This window comes from Phyllobates terribilis, unplaced genomic scaffold, assembly GCF_046119375.1.
Source record: "Phyllobates terribilis strain yellow unplaced genomic scaffold, ASM4611937v1 Scaffold_9__5_contigs__length_417890890, whole genome shotgun sequence".
In the NCBI taxonomy this organism is placed as follows: Eukaryota; Metazoa; Chordata; class Amphibia; order Anura; family Dendrobatidae; genus Phyllobates; species Phyllobates terribilis.
The window spans coordinates 301,199,148-301,218,778 of NW_027362769.1; the positions used below are offsets into that span (position 1 = coordinate 301,199,148).

At 38.4% G+C, this 19,631-nt stretch overlaps 14 non-coding genes across 14 annotated transcripts; all 14 read right to left on the bottom strand.

Annotated features, from left to right (window-relative positions):
- Positions 1-819: 819 nt before the first annotated feature.
- On the bottom strand, positions 820-901 carry TRNAS-GCU (transfer RNA serine (anticodon GCU)). Its single transcript has one exon. It is a non-coding gene; the product is annotated as a tRNA-Ser (tRNA).
- A 1,227-nt stretch (positions 902-2,128) lies between these two features.
- TRNAS-GCU (transfer RNA serine (anticodon GCU)) lies at positions 2,129-2,210 on the bottom strand. The gene has a single exon. It is a non-coding gene; the product is annotated as a tRNA-Ser (tRNA).
- A 1,228-nt stretch (positions 2,211-3,438) lies between these two features.
- Positions 3,439-3,520, bottom strand: TRNAS-GCU (transfer RNA serine (anticodon GCU)). Its single transcript has one exon. It is a non-coding gene; the product is annotated as a tRNA-Ser (tRNA).
- A 1,228-nt stretch (positions 3,521-4,748) lies between these two features.
- TRNAS-GCU (transfer RNA serine (anticodon GCU)) lies at positions 4,749-4,830 on the bottom strand. The gene has a single exon. It is a non-coding gene; the product is annotated as a tRNA-Ser (tRNA).
- Positions 4,831-6,057: 1,227 nt separating this feature from the next.
- On the bottom strand, positions 6,058-6,139 carry TRNAS-GCU (transfer RNA serine (anticodon GCU)). The gene has a single exon. It is a non-coding gene; the product is annotated as a tRNA-Ser (tRNA).
- Positions 6,140-7,367: 1,228 nt separating this feature from the next.
- On the bottom strand, positions 7,368-7,449 carry TRNAS-GCU (transfer RNA serine (anticodon GCU)). Its single transcript has one exon. It is a non-coding gene; the product is annotated as a tRNA-Ser (tRNA).
- A 1,227-nt stretch (positions 7,450-8,676) lies between these two features.
- On the bottom strand, positions 8,677-8,758 carry TRNAS-GCU (transfer RNA serine (anticodon GCU)). The gene has a single exon. It is a non-coding gene; the product is annotated as a tRNA-Ser (tRNA).
- A 1,228-nt stretch (positions 8,759-9,986) lies between these two features.
- TRNAS-GCU (transfer RNA serine (anticodon GCU)) lies at positions 9,987-10,068 on the bottom strand. The gene has a single exon. It is a non-coding gene; the product is annotated as a tRNA-Ser (tRNA).
- A 1,228-nt stretch (positions 10,069-11,296) lies between these two features.
- TRNAS-GCU (transfer RNA serine (anticodon GCU)) lies at positions 11,297-11,378 on the bottom strand. Its single transcript has one exon. It is a non-coding gene; the product is annotated as a tRNA-Ser (tRNA).
- Positions 11,379-12,606: 1,228 nt separating this feature from the next.
- Positions 12,607-12,688, bottom strand: TRNAS-GCU (transfer RNA serine (anticodon GCU)). Its single transcript has one exon. It is a non-coding gene; the product is annotated as a tRNA-Ser (tRNA).
- Positions 12,689-15,224: 2,536 nt separating this feature from the next.
- TRNAS-GCU (transfer RNA serine (anticodon GCU)) lies at positions 15,225-15,306 on the bottom strand. Its single transcript has one exon. It is a non-coding gene; the product is annotated as a tRNA-Ser (tRNA).
- A 1,228-nt stretch (positions 15,307-16,534) lies between these two features.
- Positions 16,535-16,616, bottom strand: TRNAS-GCU (transfer RNA serine (anticodon GCU)). The gene has a single exon. It is a non-coding gene; the product is annotated as a tRNA-Ser (tRNA).
- A 1,228-nt stretch (positions 16,617-17,844) lies between these two features.
- On the bottom strand, positions 17,845-17,926 carry TRNAS-GCU (transfer RNA serine (anticodon GCU)). Its single transcript has one exon. It is a non-coding gene; the product is annotated as a tRNA-Ser (tRNA).
- A 1,228-nt stretch (positions 17,927-19,154) lies between these two features.
- TRNAS-GCU (transfer RNA serine (anticodon GCU)) lies at positions 19,155-19,236 on the bottom strand. Its single transcript has one exon. It is a non-coding gene; the product is annotated as a tRNA-Ser (tRNA).
- Between the last annotated feature and the right edge of the window lie 395 nt (positions 19,237-19,631).

A 19,631-nucleotide genomic window follows, 5' to 3' on the forward strand; every position in this document is an offset into this window, starting at 1 on the left:
TCTTCAAAAAATACTCGGTTTCTTAATTGCCATGACTGAGAGCGACATCTTATTCAATGCTTCTGCTGTGCGTGGAATGGAACTGAAGCTCAATGTTGTTTTGCTCAATTAACCACTTGAAATTATCGATTAGTGACTAAATCTTCCCTGGCTTTCCCGTCCTCACCAGCTTGTGATGCTGTGTCTTAGTTGGTTAAAGTGCCAATCTAGTAAACAGGAGATCATGAGTTCAAATCTCAGCAGTGCCTTCTTTTCATCTTCTCAGCATGAAGCTTTCTATCCTCATAGTGGGACAACATCAAATTGGCCTTTGCTAAGTCTCTGTGATAGTGCAATAGTGGGAGTAAGAATCTGCTATAAGTGCTAAAGAGGAAGAAAGATGGAATCAAGCATGAAAAAAGTAAAACCAGTGGATTTTATTTTACTATTTTGAAATGCCTCCTCCTTACGTATCTGACTCTCTAAGCAAAGTTTAATAGCAGCCTTCTTGAATGGTAGAAGATTTAAACTTTCATGTTTGAAGAATTCATTGCTTGGGCAGAAAATAAAACCTTGAGCTGGAAACTTAAAAGAATCAGAAAAGAAATAGGACAGATTGAATTCAAAGCCATGCATGCATAGCTCAATCTCTTAACTGCATTGTTAATGTATCATCTTAACTACACAGCCAACTTGCCTGCATGAACATGTAGAAACCAGACGATAGGACTATAGCAGCTTTCTTGAAGAAGAAAAGAATCAACTTTCATGCTTGAAGTATACACCATTTTGCCTCAAATTGAAAGCCAATCTTGTCAAAAGGAAAGAAGTAGATTATACCGACGAGGATGGGATTTGAACCCATGCATGCAGAGCACAATGGATTAGCAATCCATCGACTTAACCACTCGGCCACCTCGTCTACATGACCAAGTCTAAATTAGGAGGTAAGATCTCATGAGAATTTTAAGCTGTCAGGGTGTTTTTGCTGAAGATTGTATAAAGGCTTTTGGCAGTGTGGCCTCATCTCATCTCCTAGAGTATCTATTGTCTAAAGTTAGATTAGGACAAACCTTATCAGAAATGAACCAGTGCAAAGGGATTTAATAGCAACTTATCAATCATTGCTAATTGTTTCTACTTTTGGCACTGCAGTGGCATTCTTTCAATCTGTCTATTCTGTCTCATGACTGGGAAGCAAAACAAGTCCCAATTTCCAGCTGTGATAAAAGATGGATCATTTAATTATGGAACTTCAAATCCAAAGCCCTTGTTTTCGATACAGCTTCTGTCGCATTCTGCAAATTTGTCATGGTCCTTTTCGAGAATGCTCTTCAAAAAATACTCGGTTTCTTAATTGCCATGACTGAGAGCGACATCTTATTCAATGCTTCTGCTGTGCGTGAAATGGAACTGAAGCTCAATGTTGTTTTGCTCAATTAACCACTTGAAATTATCGATTAGTGACTAAATCTTCCCTGGCTTTCCCGTCCTCACCAGCTTGTGATGCTGTGTCTTAGTTGGTTAAAGTGCCAATCTAGTAAACAGGAGATCATGAGTTCAAATCTCAGCAGTGCCTTCTTTTCATCTTCTCAGCATGAAGCTTTCTATCCTCATAGTGGGACAACATTAAATTGGCCTTTGCTAAGTCTCTGTGATAGTGCAATAGTGGGAGTAAGAATCTGCTATAAGTGCTAAAGAGGAAGAAAGATGGAATCAAGCATGAAAAAAGTAAAACCAGTGGATTTTATTTTACTATTTTGAAATGCCTCCTCCTTACGTATCTGACTCTCTAAGCAAAGTTTGATAGCAGCCTTCTTGAATCGTAGAAGATTTAAACTTTCATGTTTGAAGAATTCATTGCTTGGGCAGAAAATAAAACCTTGAGCTGGAAACTTAAGAGAATCAGAAAAGAAATAGGACAGATTGAATTCAAAGCCATGCATGCATAGCTCAATCTCTTAACTGCATTGTTAATGTATCATCTTAACTACACAGCCAACTTGCCTGCATGAACATGTAGAAACCAGACGATAGGACTATAGCAGCTTTCTTGAAAGAGAAAAGAATCAACTTTCATGCTTGAAGTATACACCATTTTGCCTAAAAATGAAAACCAATCTGTCAAAGGGAAAGAAGCAGATTATACTGATGAGGATGGGATTCAAACCCATGCATGCAGAGCACAATGGATTAGCAGTCCATCGCCTTAACCACTCGGCCACCTCATCTACATGACCAAGTTTATATTAGGAGGTAAGATCTCATGAGGATTTCAAGCTGTCAGGGTGTATTTGCTGAAGATTGTATAAAGGCTTTTGGCAGTGTGGCCTCATCTCATCTCCTAGAGTATCTATTGTCTAAAGTTAGATTAGGACAAACCTTATCAGAAATGAACCAGTGCAAAGGGTTTTAATAGCAACTTATCAATCATTCCTAATTGTTTCTACTTTTGGCACTGCAGTGGCATTCTTTCAATCTGTCTATTCTGTCTCATGACTGGGAAGCAAAACAAGTCCCAATTTCCAGCTGTGATAAAAGATGGATCATTTAATTATGGAACTTCAAATCCAAAGCCCTTGTTTTCGATACAGCTTCTGTCGCATTCTGCAAATTTGTCATGGTCCTTTTCGAGAATGCTCTTCAAAAAATACTCGGTTTCTTAATTGCCATGACTGAGAGCGACATCTTATTCAATGCTTCTGCTGTGCGTGGAATGGAACTGAAGCTCATTGTTGTTTTGCTCAATTAACCACTTGAAATTATCGATTAGTGACTAAATCTTCCCTGGCTTTCCTGTCCTCACCAGCTTGTGGTGCTGTGTCTTAGTTGGTTAAAGTGCCAGTCTAGTAAACAGGAGATCCTGAGTTCAAATCTCAGCAGTGCCTTCTTTTCATCTTCTCAGTATGAAGCTTTCTATCCTCATAGTGGGACAACATCAAATTGGCCTTTGCTAAGTCTCTGTGATAGTGCAATAGTGGGAGTAAGAATCTGCTATAAGTGCTAAAGAGGAAGAAAGATGGAATCAAGCATGAAAAAAGTAAAACCAGTGGATTTTATTTTACTATTTTGAAATGCCTCCTCCTTACGTATCTGACTCTCTAAGCAAAGTTTAATAGCAGCCTTCTTGAATGGTAGAAGATTTAAACTTTCATGTTTGAAGAATTCATTGCTTGGGCAGAAAATAAAACCTTGAGCTGGAAACTTAAAAGAATCAGAAAAGAAATAGGACAGATTGAATTCAAAGCCATGCATGCATAGCTCAATCTCTTAACTGCATTGTTAATGTATCATCTTAACTACACAGCCAACTTGCCTGCATGAACATGTAGAAACCAGACGATAGGACTATAGCAGCTTTCTTGAAGGAGAAAAGAATCAACTTTCATGCTTGAAGTATACACCATTTTGCCTAAAATTGAAAGCCAATCTTGTCAAAAGGAAAGAAGTAGATTATACCAACGAGGATGGGATTTGAACCCATGCATGCAGAGCACAATGGATTAGCAATCCATCGACTTAACCACTCGGCCACCTCGTCTACATGACCAAGTCTAAATTAGGAGGTAAGATCTCATGAGAATTTTAAGCTGTCAGGGTGTTTTTGCTGAAGATTGTATAAAGGCTTTTGGCAGTGTGGCCTCATCTCATCTCCTAGAGTATCTATTGTCTAAAGTTAGATTAGGACAAACCTTATCAGAAATGAACCAGTGCAAAGGGATTTAATAGCAACTTATCAATCATTGCTAATTGTTTCTACTTTTGGCACTGCAGTGGCATTCTTTCAATCTGTCTATTCTGTCTCATGACTGGGAAGCAAAACAAGTCCCAATTTCCAGCTGTGATAAAAGATGGATCATTTAATTATGGAACTTCAAACCCAAAGCCCTTGTTTTCGATACAGCTTCTGTCGCATTCTGCAAATTTGTCATGGTCCTTTTCGAGAATGCTCTTCAAAAAATACTCGGTTTCTTAATTGCCATGACTGAGAGCGACATCTTATTCAATGCTTCTGCTGTGCGTGGAATGGAACTGAAGCTCAATGTTGTTTTGCTCAATTAACCACTTGAAATTATCGATTAGTGACTAAATCTTCCCTGGCTTTCCCATCTTCACCAGCTTGTGATGCTGTGTCTTAGTTGGTTAAAGTGCCAATCTAGTAAACAGGAGATCATGAGTTCAAATCTCAGCAGTGCCTTCTTTTCATCTTCTCAGCATGAAGCTTTCTATCCTCATAGTGGGACAACATCAAATTGGCCTTTGCTAAGTCTCTGTGATAGTGCAATAGTGGGAGTAAGAATCTGCTATAAGTGCTAAAGAGGAAGAAAGATGGAATCAAGCATGAAAAAAGTAAAACCAGTGGATTTTATTTTACTATTTTGAAATGCCTCCTCCTTACGTATCTGACTCTCTAAGCAAAGTTTAATAGCAGCCTTCTTGAATGGTAGAAGATTTAAACTTTCATGTTTGAAGAATTCATTGCTTGGGCAGAAAATAAAACCTTGAGCTGGAAACTTAAAAGAATCAGAAAAGAAATAGGACAGATTGAATTCAAAGCCATGCATGCATAGCTCAATCTCTTAACTGCATTGTTAATGTATCATCTTAACTACACAGCCAACTTGCCTGCATGAACATGTAGAAACCAGACGATAGGACTATAGCAGCTTTCTTGAAGGAGAAAAGAATCAACTTTCATGCTTGAAGTATACATCATTTTGCCTCAAATTGAAAGCCAATCTTGTCAAAAGGAAAGAAGTAGATTATACCGACGAGGATGAGATTTGAACCCATGCATGCAGAGCACAATGGATTAGCAATCCATCGACTTAACCACTCGGCCACCTCGTCTACATGACCAAGTCTAAATTAGGAGGTAAGATCTCATGAGAATTTTAAGCTGTCAGGGTGTTTTTGCTGAAGATTGTATAAAGGCTTTTGGCAGTGTGGCCTCATCTCATCTCCTAGAGTATCTATTGTCTAAAGTTAGATTAGGACAAACCTTATCAGAAATGAACCAGTGCAAAGGGATTTAATAGCAACTTATCAATCATTGCTAATTGTTTCTACTTTTGGCACTGCAGTGGCATTCTTTCAATCTGTCTATTCTGTCTCATGACTGGGAAGCAAAACAAGTCCCAATTTCCAGCTGTGATAAAAGATGGATCATTTAATTATGGAACTTCAAATCCAAAGCCCTTGTTTTCGATACAGATTCTGTCGCATTCTGCAAATTTGTCATGGTCCTTTTCGAGAATGCTCTTCAAAAAATACTCGGTTTCTTAATTGCCATGACTGAGAGCGACATCTTATTCAATGCTTCTGCTGTGCGTGGAATGGAACTGAAGCTCAATGTTGTTTTGCTCAATTAACCACTTGAAATTATCGATTAGTGACTAAATCTTCCCTGGCTTTCCCGTCCTCACCAGCTTGTGATGCTGTGTCTTAGTTGGTTAAAGTGCCAATCTAGTAAACAGGAGATCATGAGTTCAAATCTCAGCAGTGCCTTCTTTTCATCTTCTCAGCATGAAGCTTTCTATCCTCATAGTGGGACAACATTAAATTGGCCTTTGCTAAGTCTCTGTGATAGTGCAATAGTGGGAGTAAGAATCTGCTATAAGTGCTAAAGAGGAAGAAAGATGGAATCAAGCATGAAAAAAGTAAAACCAGTGGATTTTATTTTACTATTTTGAAATGCCTCCTCCTTACGTATCTGACTCTCTAAGCAAAGTTTGATAGCAGCCTTCTTGAATCGTAGAAGATTTAAACTTTCATGTTTGAAGAATTCATTGCTTGGGCAGAAAATAAAACCTTGAGCTGGAAACTTAAGAGAATCAGAAAAGAAATAGGACAGATTGAATTCAAAGCCATGCATGCATAGCTCAATCTCTTAACTGCATTGTTAATGTATCATCTTAACTACACAGCCAACTTGCCTGCATGAACATGTAGAAACCAGACGATAGGACTATAGCAGCTTTCTTGAAAGAGAAAAGAATCAACTTTCATGCTTGAAGTATACACCATTTTGCCTAAAAATGAAAGCCAATCTGTCAAAGGGAAAGAAGCAGATTATACTGATGAGGATGGGATTCAAACCCATGCATGCAGAGCACAATGGATTAGCAGTCCATCACCTTAACCACTCGGCCACCTCATCTACATGACCAAGTTTATATTAGGAGGTAAGATCTCATGAGGATTTCAAGCTGTCAGGGTGTATTTGCTGAAGATTGTATAAAGGCTTTTGGCAGTGTGGCCTCATCTCATCTCCTAGAGTATCTATTGTCTAAAGTTAGATTAGGACAAACCTTATCAGAAATGAACCAGTGCAAAGGGTTTTAATAGCAACTTATCAATTATTCCTAATTGTTTCTACTTTTGGCACTGCAGTGGCATTCTTTCAATCTGTCTATTCTGTCTCATGACTGGGAAGCAAAACAAGTCCCAATTTCCAGCTGTGATAAAAGATGGATCATTTAATTATGGAACTTCAAATCCAAAGCCCTTGTTTTCGATACAGCTTCTGTCGCATTCTGCAAATTTGTCATGGTCCTTTTCGAGAATGCTCTTCAAAAAATACTCGGTTTCTTAATTGCCATGACTGAGAGCGACATCTTATTCAATGCTTCTGCTGTGCGTGGAATGGAACTGAAGCTCATTGTTGTTTTGCTCAATTAACCACTTGAAATTATCGATTAGTGACTAAATCTTCCCTGGCTTTCCTGTCCTCACCAGCTTGTGGTGCTGTGTCTTAGTTGGTTAAAGTGCCAGTCTAGTAAACAGGAGATCCTGAGTTCAAATCTCAGCAGTGCCTTCTTTTCATCTTCTCAGTATGAAGCTTTCTATCCTCATAGTGGGACAACATCAAATTGGCCTTTGCTAAGTCTCTGTGATAGTGCAATAGTGGGAGTAAGAATCTGCTATAAGTGCTAAAGAGGAAGAAAGATGAAATCAAGCATGAAAAAAGTAAAACCAGTGGATTTTATTTTACTATTTTGAAATGCCTCCTCCTTACGTATCTGACTCTCTAAGCAAAGTTTAATAGCAGCCTTCTTGAATGGTAGAAGATTTAAACTTTCATGTTTGAAGAATTCATTGCTTGGGCAGAAAATAAAACCTTGAGCTGGAAACTTAAAAGAATCAGAAAAGAAATAGGACAGATTGAATTCAAAGCCATGCATGCATAGCTCAATCTCTTAACTGCATTGTTAATGTATCATCTTAACTACACAGCCAACTTGCCTGCATGAACATGTAGAAACCAGACGATAGAACTATAGCAGCTTTCTTGAAGGAGAAAAGAATCAACTTTCATGCTTGAAGTATACACCATTTTGCCTAAAATTGAAAGCCAATCTTGTCAAAAGGAAAGAAGTAGATTATACCGACGAGGATGGGATTTGAACCCATGCATGCAGAGCACAATGGATTAGCAATCCATCGACTTAACCACTCGGCCACCTCGTCTACATGACCAAGTTTAAATTAGGAGGTAAGATCTCATGAGAATTTTAAGCTGTCAGGGTGTTTTTGCTGAAGATTGTATAAAGGCTTTTGGCAGTGTGGCCTCATCTCATCTCCTAGAGTATCTATTGTCTAAAGTTAGATTAGGACAAACCTTATCAGAAATGAACCAGTGCAAAGGGATTTAATAGCAACTTATCAATCATTGCTAATTGTTTCTACTTTTGGCACTGCAGTGGCATTCTTTCAATCTGTCTATTCTGTCTCATGACTGGGAAGCAAAACAAGTCCCAATTTCCAGCTGTGATAAAAGATGGATCATTTAATTATGGAACTTCAAATCCAAAGCCCTTGTTTTCGATACAGATTCTGTCGCATTCTGCAAATTTGTCATGGTCCTTTTCGAGAATGCTCTTCAAAAAATACTCGGTTTCTTAATTGCCATGACTGAGAGCGACATCTTATTCAATGCTTCTGCTGTGCGTGGAATGGAACTGAAGCTCAATGTTGTTTTGCTCAATTAACCACTTGAAATTATCGATTAGTGACTAAATCTTCCCTGGCTTTCCCGTCCTCACCAGCTTGTGATGCTGTGTCTTAGTTGGTTAAAGTGCCAATCTAGTAAACAGGAGATCATGAGTTCAAATCTCAGCAGTGCCTTCTTTTCATCTTCTCAGCATGAAGCTTTCTATCCTCATAGTGGGACAACATTAAATTGGCCTTTGCTAAGTCTCTGTGATAGTGCAATAGTGGGAGTAAGAATCTGCTATAAGTGCTAAAGAGGAAGAAAGATGGAATCAAGCATGAAAAAAGTAAAACCAGTGGATTTTATTTTACTATTTTGAAATGCCTCCTCCTTACGTATCTGACTCTCTAAGCAAAGTTTGATAGCAGCCTTCTTGAATCGTAGAAGATTTAAACTTTCATGTTTGAAGAATTCATTGCTTGGGCAGAAAATAAAACCTTGAGCTGGAAACTTAAGAGAATCAGAAAAGAAATAGGACAGATTGAATTCAAAGCCATGCATGCATAGCTCAATCTCTTAACTGCATTGTTAATGTATCATCTTAACTACACAGCCAACTTGCCTGCATGAACATGTAGAAACCAGACGATAGGACTATAGCAGCTTTCTTGAAAGAGAAAAGAATCAACTTTCATGCTTGAAGTATACACCATTTTGCCTAAAAATGAAAGCCAATCTGTCAAAGGGAAAGAAGCAGATTATACTGATGAGGATGGGATTCAAACCCATGCATGCAGAGCACAATGGATTAGCAGTCCATCACCTTAACCACTCGGCCACCTCATCTACATGACCAAGTTTATATTAGGAGGTAAGATCTCATGAGGATTTCAAGCTGTCAGGGTGTATTTGCTGAAGATTGTATAAAGGCTTTTGGCAGTGTGGCCTCATCTCATCTCCTAGAGTATCTATTGTCTAAAGTTAGATTAGGACAAACCTTATCAGAAATGAACCAGTGCAAAGGGTTTTAATAGCAACTTATCAATTATTCCTAATTGTTTCTACTTTTGGCACTGCAGTGGCATTCTTTCAATCTGTCTATTCTGTCTCATGACTGGGAAGCAAAACAAGTCCCAATTTCCAGCTGTGATAAAAGATGGATCATTTAATTATGGAACTTCAAATCCAAAGCCCTTGTTTTCGATACAGCTTCTGTCGCATTCTGCAAATTTGTCATGGTCCTTTTCGAGAATGCTCTTCAAAAAATACTCGGTTTCTTAATTGCCATGACTGAGAGCGACATCTTATTCAATGCTTCTGCTGTGCGTGGAATGGAACTGAAGCTCATTGTTGTTTTGCTCAATTAACCACTTGAAATTATCGATTAGTGACTAAATCTTCCCTGGCTTTCCTGTCCTCACCAGCTTGTGGTGCTGTGTCTTAGTTGGTTAAAGTGCCAGTCTAGTAAACAGGAGATCCTGAGTTCAAATCTCAGCAGTGCCTTCTTTTCATCTTCTCAGTATGAAGCTTTCTATCCTCATAGTGGGACAACATCAAATTGGCCTTTGCTAAGTCTCTGTGATAGTGCAATAGTGGGAGTAAGAATCTGCTATAAGTGCTAAAGAGGAAGAAAGATGAAATCAAGCATGAAAAAAGTAAAACCAGTGGATTTTATTTTACTATTTTGAAATGCCTCCTCCTTACGTATCTGACTCTCTAAGCAAAGTTTAATAGCAGCCTTCTTGAATGGTAGAAGATTTAAACTTTCATGTTTGAAGAATTCATTGCTTGGGCAGAAAATAAAACCTTGAGCTGGAAACTTAAAAGAATCAGAAAAGAAATAGGACAGATTGAATTCAAAGCCATGCATGCATAGCTCAATCTCTTAACTGCATTGTTAATGTATCATCTTAACTACACAGCCAACTTGCCTGCATGAACATGTAGAAACCAGACGATAGAACTATAGCAGCTTTCTTGAAGGAGAAAAGAATCAACTTTCATGCTTGAAGTATACACCATTTTGCCTAAAATTGAAAGCCAATCTTGTCAAAAGGAAAGAAGTAGATTATACCGACGAGGATGGGATTTGAACCCATGCATGCAGAGCACAATGGATTAGCAATCCATCGACTTAACCACTCGGCCACCTCGTCTACATGACCAAGTTTAAATTAGGAGGTAAGATCTCATGAGAATTTTAAGCTGTCAGGGTGTTTTTGCTGAAGATTGTATAAAGGCTTTTGGCAGTGTGGCCTCATCTCATCTCCTAGAGTATCTATTGTCTAAAGTTAGATTAGGACAAACCTTATCAGAAATGAACCAGTGCAAAGGGATTTAATAGCAACTTATCAATCATTGCTAATTGTTTCTACTTTTGGCACTGCAGTGGCATTCTTTCAATCTGTCTATTCTGTCTCATGACTGGGAAGCAAAACAAGTCCCAATTTCCAGCTGTGATAAAAGATGGATCATTTAATTATGGAACTTCAAACCCAAAGCCCTTGTTTTCGATACAGCTTCTGTCGCATTCTGCAAATTTGTCATGGTCCTTTTCGAGAATGCTCTTCAAAAAATACTCGGTTTCTTAATTGCCATGACTGAGAGCGACATCTTATTCAATGCTTCTGCTGTGCGTGGAATGGAACTGAAGCTCAATGTTGTTTTGCTCAATTAACCACTTGAAATTATCGATTAGTGACTAAATCTTCCCTGGCTTTCCTGTCCTCACCAGCTTGTGGTGCTGTGTCTTAGTTGGTTAAAGTGCCAGTCTAGTAAACAGGAGATCCTGAGTTCAAATCTCAGCAGTGCCTTCTTTTCATCTTCTCAGCATGAAGCTTTCTATCCTCATAGTGGGACAACATCAAATTGGCCTTTGCTAAGTCTCTGTGATAGTGCAATAGTGGGAGTAAGAATCTGCTATAAGTGCTAAAGAGGAAGAAAGATGGAATCAAGCATGAAAAAAGTAAAACCAGTGGATTTTATTTTACTATTTTGAAATGCCTCCTCCTTACGTATCTGACTCTCTACGCAAAGTTTAATAGCAGCCTTCTTGAATGGTAGAAGATTTAAACTTTCATGTTTGAAGAATTCATTGCTTGGGCAGAAAATAAAACCTTGAGCTGGAAACTTAAAAGAATCAGAAAAGAAATAGGACAGATTGAATTCAAAGCCATGCATGCATAGCTCAATCTCTTAACTGCATTGTTAATGTATCATCTTAACTACACAGCCAACTTGCCTGCATGAACATGTAGAAACCAGACGATAGGACTATAGCAGCTTTCTTGAAGGAGAAAAGAATCAACTTTCATGCTTGAAGTATACACCATTTTGCCTCAAATTGAAAGCCAATCTTGTCAAAAGGAAAGAAGTAGATTATACCGACGAGGATGGGATTTGAACCCATGCATGCAGAGCACAATGGATTAGCAATCCATCGACTTAACCACTCGGCCACCTCGTCTACATGACCAAGTCTAAATTAGGAGGTAAGATCTCATGAGAATTTTAAGCTGTCAGGGTGTTTTTGCTGAAGATTGTATAAAGGCTTTTGGCAGTGTGGCCTCATCTCATCTCCTAGAGTATCTATTGTCTAAAGTTAGATTAGGACAAACCTTATCAGAAATGAACCAGTGCAAAGGGATTTAATAGCAACTTATCAATCATTGCTAATTGTTTCTACTTTTGGCACTGCAGTGGCATTCTTTCAATCTGTCTATTCTGTCTCATGACTGGGAAGCAAAACAAGTCCCAATTTCCAGCTGTGATAAAAGATGGATCATTTAATTATGGAACTTCAAACCCAAAGCCCTTGTTTTCGATACAGCTTCTGTCGCATTCTGCAAATTTGTCATGGTCCTTTTCGAGAATGCTCTTCAAAAAATACTCGGTTTCTTAATTGCCATGACTGAGAGCGACATCTTATTCAATGCTTCTGCTGTGCGTGGAATGGAACTGAAGCTCAATGTTGTTTTGCTCAATTAACCACTTGAAATTATCGATTAGTGACTAAATCTTCCCTGGCTTTCCCGTCCTCACCAGCTTGAAATGCTGTGTCTTAGTTGGTTAAAGTGCCAATCTAGTAAACAGGAGATCATGAGTTCAAATCTCAGCAGTGCCTTCTTTTCATCTTCGCAGCATGAAGCTTTCTATCCTCATAGTGGGACAACATCAAATTGGCCTTTGCTAAGTCTCTGTGATAGTGCAATAGTGGGAGTAAGAATCTGCTATAAGTGCTAAAGAGGAAGAAAGATGGAATCAAGCATGAAAAAAGTAAAACCAGTGGATTTTATTTTACTATTTTGAAATGCCTCCTCCTTACGTATCTGACTCTCTAAGCAAAGTTTAATAGCAGCCTTCTTGAATGGTAGAAGATTTAAACTTTCATGTTTGAAGAATTCATTGCTTGGGCAGAAAATAAAACCTTGAGCTGGAAACTTAAAAGAATAAGAAAAGAAATAGGACAGATTGAATTCAAAGCCATGCATGCATAGCTCAATCTCTTAACTGCATTGTTAATGTATCATCTTAACTACACAGCCAACTTGCCTGCATGAACATGTAGAAACCAGACGATAGGACTATAGCAGCTTTCTTGAAGAAGAAAAGAATCAACTTTCATGCTTGAAGTATACACCATTTTGCCTCAAATTGAAAGCCAATCTTGTCAAAAGGAAAGAAGTAGATTATACCGACGAGGATGGGATTTGAACCCATGCGTGCAGAGCACAATGGATTAGCAATCCATCGACTTAACCACTCGGCCACCTCGTCTACATGACTAAGTCTAAATTAGGAGGTAAGATCTCATGAGAATTTTAAGCTGTCAGGGTGTTTTTGCTGAAGATTGTATAAAGGCTTTTGGCAGTGTGGCCTCATCTCATCTCCTAGAGTATCTATTGTCTAAAGTTAGATTAGGACAAACCTTATCAGAAATGAACCAGTGCAAAGGGATTTAATAGCAACTTATCAATCATTGCTAATTGTTTCTACTTTTGGCACTGCAGTGGCATTCTTTCAATCTGTCTATTCTGTCTCATGACTGGGAAGCAAAACAAGTCCCAATTTCCAGCTGTGATAAAAGATGGATCATTTAATTATGGAACTTCAAATCCAAAGCCCTTGTTTTCGATACAGCTTCTGTCGCATTCTGCAAATTTGTCATGGTCCTTTTCGAGAATGCTCTTCAAAAAATACTCGGTTTCTTAATTGCCATGACTGAGAGCGACATCTTATTCAATGCTTCTGCTGTGCGTGGAATGGAACTGAAGCTCAATGTTGTTTTGCTCAATTAACCACTTGAAATTATCGATTAGTGACTAAATCTTCCCTGGCTTTCCCGTCCTCACCAGCTTGTGATGCTGTGTCTTAGTTGGTTAAAGTGCCAATCTAGTAAACAGGAGATCATGAGTTCAAATCTCAGCAGTGCCTTCTTTTCATCTTCTCAGCATGAAGCTTTCTATCCTCATAGTGGGACAACATTAAATTGGCCTTTGCTAAGTCTCTGTGATAGTGCAATAGTGGGAGTAAGAATCTGCTATAAGTGCTAAAGAGGAAGAAAGATGGAATCAAGCATGAAAAAAGTAAAACCAGTGGATTTTATTTTACTATTTTGAAATGCCTCCTCCTTACGTATCTGACTCTCTAAGCAAAGTTTGATAGCAGCCTTCTTGAATCGTAGAAGATTTAAACTTTCATGTTTGAAGAATTCATTGCTTGGGCAGAAAATAAAACCTTGAGCTGGAAACTTAAGAGAATCAGAAAAGAAATAGGACAGATTGAATTCAAAGCCATGCATGCATAGCTCAATCTCTTAACTGCATTGTTAATGTATCATCTTAACTACACAGCCAACTTGCCTGCATGAACATGTAGAAACCAGACGATAGGACTATAGCAGCTTTCTTGAAAGAGAAAAGAATCAACTTTCATGCTTGAAGTATACACCATTTTGCCTAAAAATGAAAGCCAATCTGTCAAAGGGAAAGAAGCAGATTATACTGATGAGGATGGGATTCAAACCCATGCATGCAGAGCACAATGGATTAGCAATCCATCGACTTAACCACTCGGCCACCTCGTCTACATGACTAAGTCTAAATTAGGAGGTAAGATCTCATGAGAATTTTAAGCTGTCAGGGTGTTTTTGCTGAAGATTGTATAAAGGCTTTTGGCAGTGTGGCCTCATCTCATCTCCTAGAGTATCTATTGTCTAAAGTTAGATTAGGACAAACCTTATCAGAAATGAACCAGTGCAAAGGGATTTAATAGCAACTTATCAATCATTGCTAATTGTTTCTACTTTTGGCACTGCAGTGGCATTCTTTCAATCTGTCTATTCTGTCTCATGACTGGGAAGCAAAACAAGTCCCAATTTCCAGCTGTGATAAAAGATGGATCATTTAATTATGGAACTTCAAATCCAAAGCCCTTGTTTTCGATACAGCTTCTGTCGCATTCTGCAAATTTGTCATGGTCCTTTTCGAGAATGCTCTTCAAAAAATACTCGGTTTCTTAATTGCCATGACTGAGAGCGACATCTTATTCAATGCTTCTGCTGTGCGTGGAATGGAACTGAAGCTCAATGTTGTTTTGCTCAATTAACCACTTGAAATTATCGATTAGTGACTAAATCTTCCCTGGCTTTCCCGTCCTCACCAGCTTGTGATGCTGTGTCTTAGTTGGTTAAAGTGCCAATCTAGTAAACAGGAGATCATGAGTTCAAATCTCAGCAGTGCCTTCTTTTCATCTTCTCAGCATGAAGCTTTCTATCCTCATAGTGGGACAACATTAAATTGGCCTTTGCTAAGTCTCTGTGATAGTGCAATAGTGGGAGTAAGAATCTGCTATAAGTGCTAAAGAGGAAGAAAGATGGAATCAAGCATGAAAAAAGTAAAACCAGTGGATTTTATTTTACTATTTTGAAATGCCTCCTCCTTACGTATCTGACTCTCTAAGCAAAGTTTGATAGCAGCCTTCTTGAATCGTAGAAGATTTAAACTTTCATGTTTGAAGAATTCATTGCTTGGGCAGAAAATAAAACCTTGAGCTGGAAACTTAAGAGAATCAGAAAAGAAATAGGACAGATTGAATTCAAAGCCATGCATGCATAGCTCAATCTCTTAACTGCATTGTTAATGTATCATCTTAACTACACAGCCAACTTGCCTGCATGAACATGTAGAAACCAGACGATAGGACTATAGCAGCTTTCTTGAAAGAGAAAAGAATCAACTTTCATGCTTGAAGTATACACCATTTTGCCTAAAAATGAAAGCCAATCTGTCAAAGGGAAAGAAGCAGATTATACTGATGAGGATGGGATTCAAACCCATGCATGCAGAGCACAATGGATTAGCAGTCCATCGCCTTAACCACTCGGCCACCTCATCTACATGACCAAGTTTATATTAGGAGGTAAGATCTCATGAGGATTTCAAGCTGTCAGGGTGTATTTGCTGAAGATTGTATAAAGGCTTTTGGCAGTGTGGCCTCATCTCATCTCCTAGAGTATCTATTGTCTAAAGTTAGATTAGGACAAACCTTATCAGAAATGAACCAGTGCAAAGGGTTTTAATAGCAACTTATCAATCATTCCTAATTGTTTCTACTTTTGGCACTGCAGTGGCATTCTTTCAATCTGTCTATTCTGTCTCATGACTGGGAAGCAAAACAAGTCCCAATTTCCAGCTGTGATAAAAGATGGATCATTTAATTATGGAACTTCAAATCCAAAGCCCTTGTTTTCGATACAGCTTCTGTCGCATTCTGCAAATTTGTCATGGTCCTTTTCGAGAATGCTCTTCAAAAAATACTCGGTTTCTTAATTGCCATGACTGAGAGCGACATCTTATTCAATGCTTCTGCTGTGCGTGGAATGGAACTGAAGCTCATTGTTGTTTTGCTCAATTAACCACTTGAAATTATCGATTAGTGACTAAATCTTCCCTGGCTTTCCTGTCCTCACCAGCTTGTGGTGCTGTGTCTTAGTTGGTTAAAGTGCCAGTCTAGTAAACAGGAGATCCTGAGTTCAAATCTCAGCAGTGCCTTCTTTTCATCTTCTCAGTATGAAGCTTTCTATCCTCATAGTGGGACAACATCAAATTGGCCTTTGCTAAGTCTCTGTGATAGTGCAATAGTGGGAGTAAGAATCTGCTATAAGTGCTAAAGAGGAAGAAAGATGGAATCAAGCATGAAAAAAGTAAAACCAGTGGATTTTATTTTACTATTTTGAAATGCCTCCTCCTTACGTATCTGACTCTCTAAGCAAAGTTTAATAGCAGCCTTCTTGAATGGTAGAAGATTTAAACTTTCATGTTTGAAGAATTCATTGCTTAGGCAGAAAATAAAACCTTGAGCTGGAAACTTAAAAGAATCAGAAAAGAAATAGGACAGATTGAATTCAAAGCCATGCATGCATAGCTCAATCTCTTAACTGCATTGTTAATGTATCATCTTAACTACACAGCCAACTTGCCTGCATGAACATGTAAAAACCAGACGATAGGACTATAGCAGCTTTCTTGAAGGAGAAAAGAATCAACTTTCATGCTTGAAGTATACACCATTTTGCCTAAAATTGAAAGCCAATCTTGTCAAAAGGAAAGAAGTAGATTATACCAACGAGGATGGGATTTGAACCCATGCATGCAGAGCACAATGGATTAGCAATCCATCGACTTAACCACTCGGCCACCTCGTCTACATGACCAAGTCTAAATTAGGAGGTAAGATCTCATGAGAATTTTAAGCTGTCAGGGTGTTTTTGCTGAAGATTGTATAAAGGCTTTTGGCAGTGTGGCCTCATCTCATCTCCTAGAGTATCTATTGTCTAAAGTTAGATTAGGACAAACCTTATCAGAAATGAACCAGTGCAAAGGGATTTAATAGCAACTTATCAATCATTGCTAATTGTTTCTACTTTTGGCACTGCAGTAGCATTCTTTCAATCTGTCTATTCTGTCTCATGACTGGGAAGCAAAACAAGTCCCAATTTCCAGCTGTGATAAAAGATGGATCATTTAATTATGGAACTTCAAACCCAAAGCCCTTGTTTTCGATACAGCTTCTGTCGCATTCTGCAAATTTGTCATGGTCCTTTTCGAGAATGCTCTTCAAAAAATACTCGGTTTCTTAATTGCCATGACTGAGAGCGACATCTTATTCAATGCTTCTGCTGTGCGTGGAATGGAACTGAAGCTCAATGTTGTTTTGCTCAATTAACCACTTGAAATTATCGATTAGTGACTAAATCTTCCCTGGCTTTCCCGTCCTCACCAGCTTGTGATGCTGTGTCTTAGTTGGTTAAAGTGCCAATCTAGTAAACAGGAGATCATGAGTTCAAATCTCAGCAGTGCCTTCTTTTCATCTTCTCAGCATGAAGCTTTCTATCCTCATAGTGGGACAACATCAAATTGGCCTTTGCTAAGTCTCTGTGATAGTGCAATAGTGGGAGTAAGAATCTGCTATAAGTGCTAAAGAGGAAGAAAGATGGATTCAAGCATGAAAAAAGTAAAACCAGTGGATTTTATTTTACTATTTTGAAATGCCTCCTCCTTACGTATCTGACTCTCTAAGCAAAGTTTAATAGCAGCCTTCTTGAATGGTAGAAGATTTAAACTTTCATGTTTGAAGAATTCATTGCTTGGGCAGAAAATAAAACCTTGAGCAGGAAACTTAAAAGAATCAGAAAAGAAATAGGACAGATTGAATTCAAAGCCATGCATGCATAGCTCAATCTCTTAACTGCATTGTTAATGTATCATCTTAACTACACAGCCAACTTGCCTGCATGAACATGTAGAAACCAGATGATAGGACTATAGCAGCTTTCTTGAAGGAGAAAAGAATCAACTTTCATGCTTGAAGTATACACCATTTTGCCTCAAATTGAAAGCCAATCTTGTCAAAAGGAAAGAAGTAGATCATACCGACGAGGATGGGATTTGAACCCATGCATGCAGAGCACAATGGATTAGCAATCCATCGATTTAACCACTCGGCCACCTCGTCTACATGACCAAGTCTAAATTAGGAGGTAAGATCTCATGAGAATTTTAAGCTGTCAGGGTGTTTTTGCTGAAGATTGTATAAAGGCTTTTGGCAGTGTGGCCTCATCTCATCTCCTAGAGTATCTATTGTCTAAAGTTAGATTAGGACAAACCTTATCAGAAATGAACCAGTGCAAAGGGATTTAATAGCAACTTATCAATCATTGCTAATTGTTTCTACTTTTGGCACTGCAGTGGCATTCTTTCAATCTGTCTATTCTGTCTCATGACTGGGAAGCAAAACAAGTCCCAATTTCCAGCTGTGATAAAAGATGGATCATTTAATTATGGAACTTAAAATCCAAAGCCCTTGTTTTCGATACAGCTTCTGTCGCATTCTGCAAATTTGTCATGGTCCTTTTCGAGAATGCTCTTCAAAAAATACTCGGTTTCTTAATTGCCATGACTGAGAGCGACATCTTATTCAATGCTTCTGCTGTGCGTGGAATGGAACTGAAGCTCAATGTTGTTTTGCTCAATTAACCACTTGAAATTATCGATTAGTGACTAAATCTTCCCTAGCTTTCCCGTCCTCACCAGCTTGTGATGCTGTGTCTTAGTTGGTTAAAGTGCCAATCTAGTAAACAGGAGATCCTGAGTTCAAATCTCAGCAGTGCCTTCTTTTCAACTTCTCAGTATGAAGCTTTCTATCCTCATAGTGGGACAACATCAAATTGGCCTTTGCTAAGTCTCTGTGATAGTGCAATAGTGGGAGTAAGAATCTGCTATAAGTGCTAAAGAGGAAGAAAAATGGAATCAAGCATGAAAAAAGTAAAACCAGTGGATTTTATTTTACTATTTTGAAATGCCTCCTCCTTACGTATCTGACTCTCTAAGCAAAGTTTAATAGCAACCTTCTTGAATGGTAGAAGATTTAAACTTTCATGTTTGAAGAATTCATTGCTTGGGCAGAAAATAAAACCTTGAGCTGGAAACTTAAAAGAATCAGAAAAGAAATAGGACAGATTGAATTCAAAGCCATGCATGCATAGCTCAATCTCTTAACTGCATTGTTAATGTATCATCTTAACTACACAGCCAACTTGCCTGCATGAACATGTAGAAACCAGATGATATGACTATAGCAGCTTTCTTGAAAGAGAAAAGAATCAACTTTCATGCTTGAAGTATACACCATTTTGCCTAAAAATGAAAGCCAATCTTGTCAAATGGAAAGAAGCAGATTATACTGACGAGGATGGGATTCAAACCCATGCATGCAGAGCACAATGGATTAGCAGCCCATCGCCTTAACCACTCGGCCACCTCATCTACATGACGAAGTTTAAATTAGGAGGTAAGATCTCATGAGGATTTTAAGCTGTCAGGGTGTTTTTGCTGAAGATTGTATAAAGGCTTTTGGCAGTGTGGCCTCATCTCATCTCCTAGAGTATCTATTGTCTAAAGTTAGATTAGGACAAACCTTATCAGAAATGAACCAGTGCAAAGGGTTTTAATAGCAACTTATCAATCATTGCTAATTGTTTCTACTTTTGGCACTGCAGTGGCATTCTTTCAATCTGTCTATTCTGTCTCATGACTGGGAAGCAAAACAAGTCCCAATTTCCAGCTGTGATAAAAGATGGATCATTTAATTATGAAACTTCAAATCCAAACCCTTGTTTTCGATACAGCTTCTGTCGCATTCTGCAAATTTGTCATGGTCC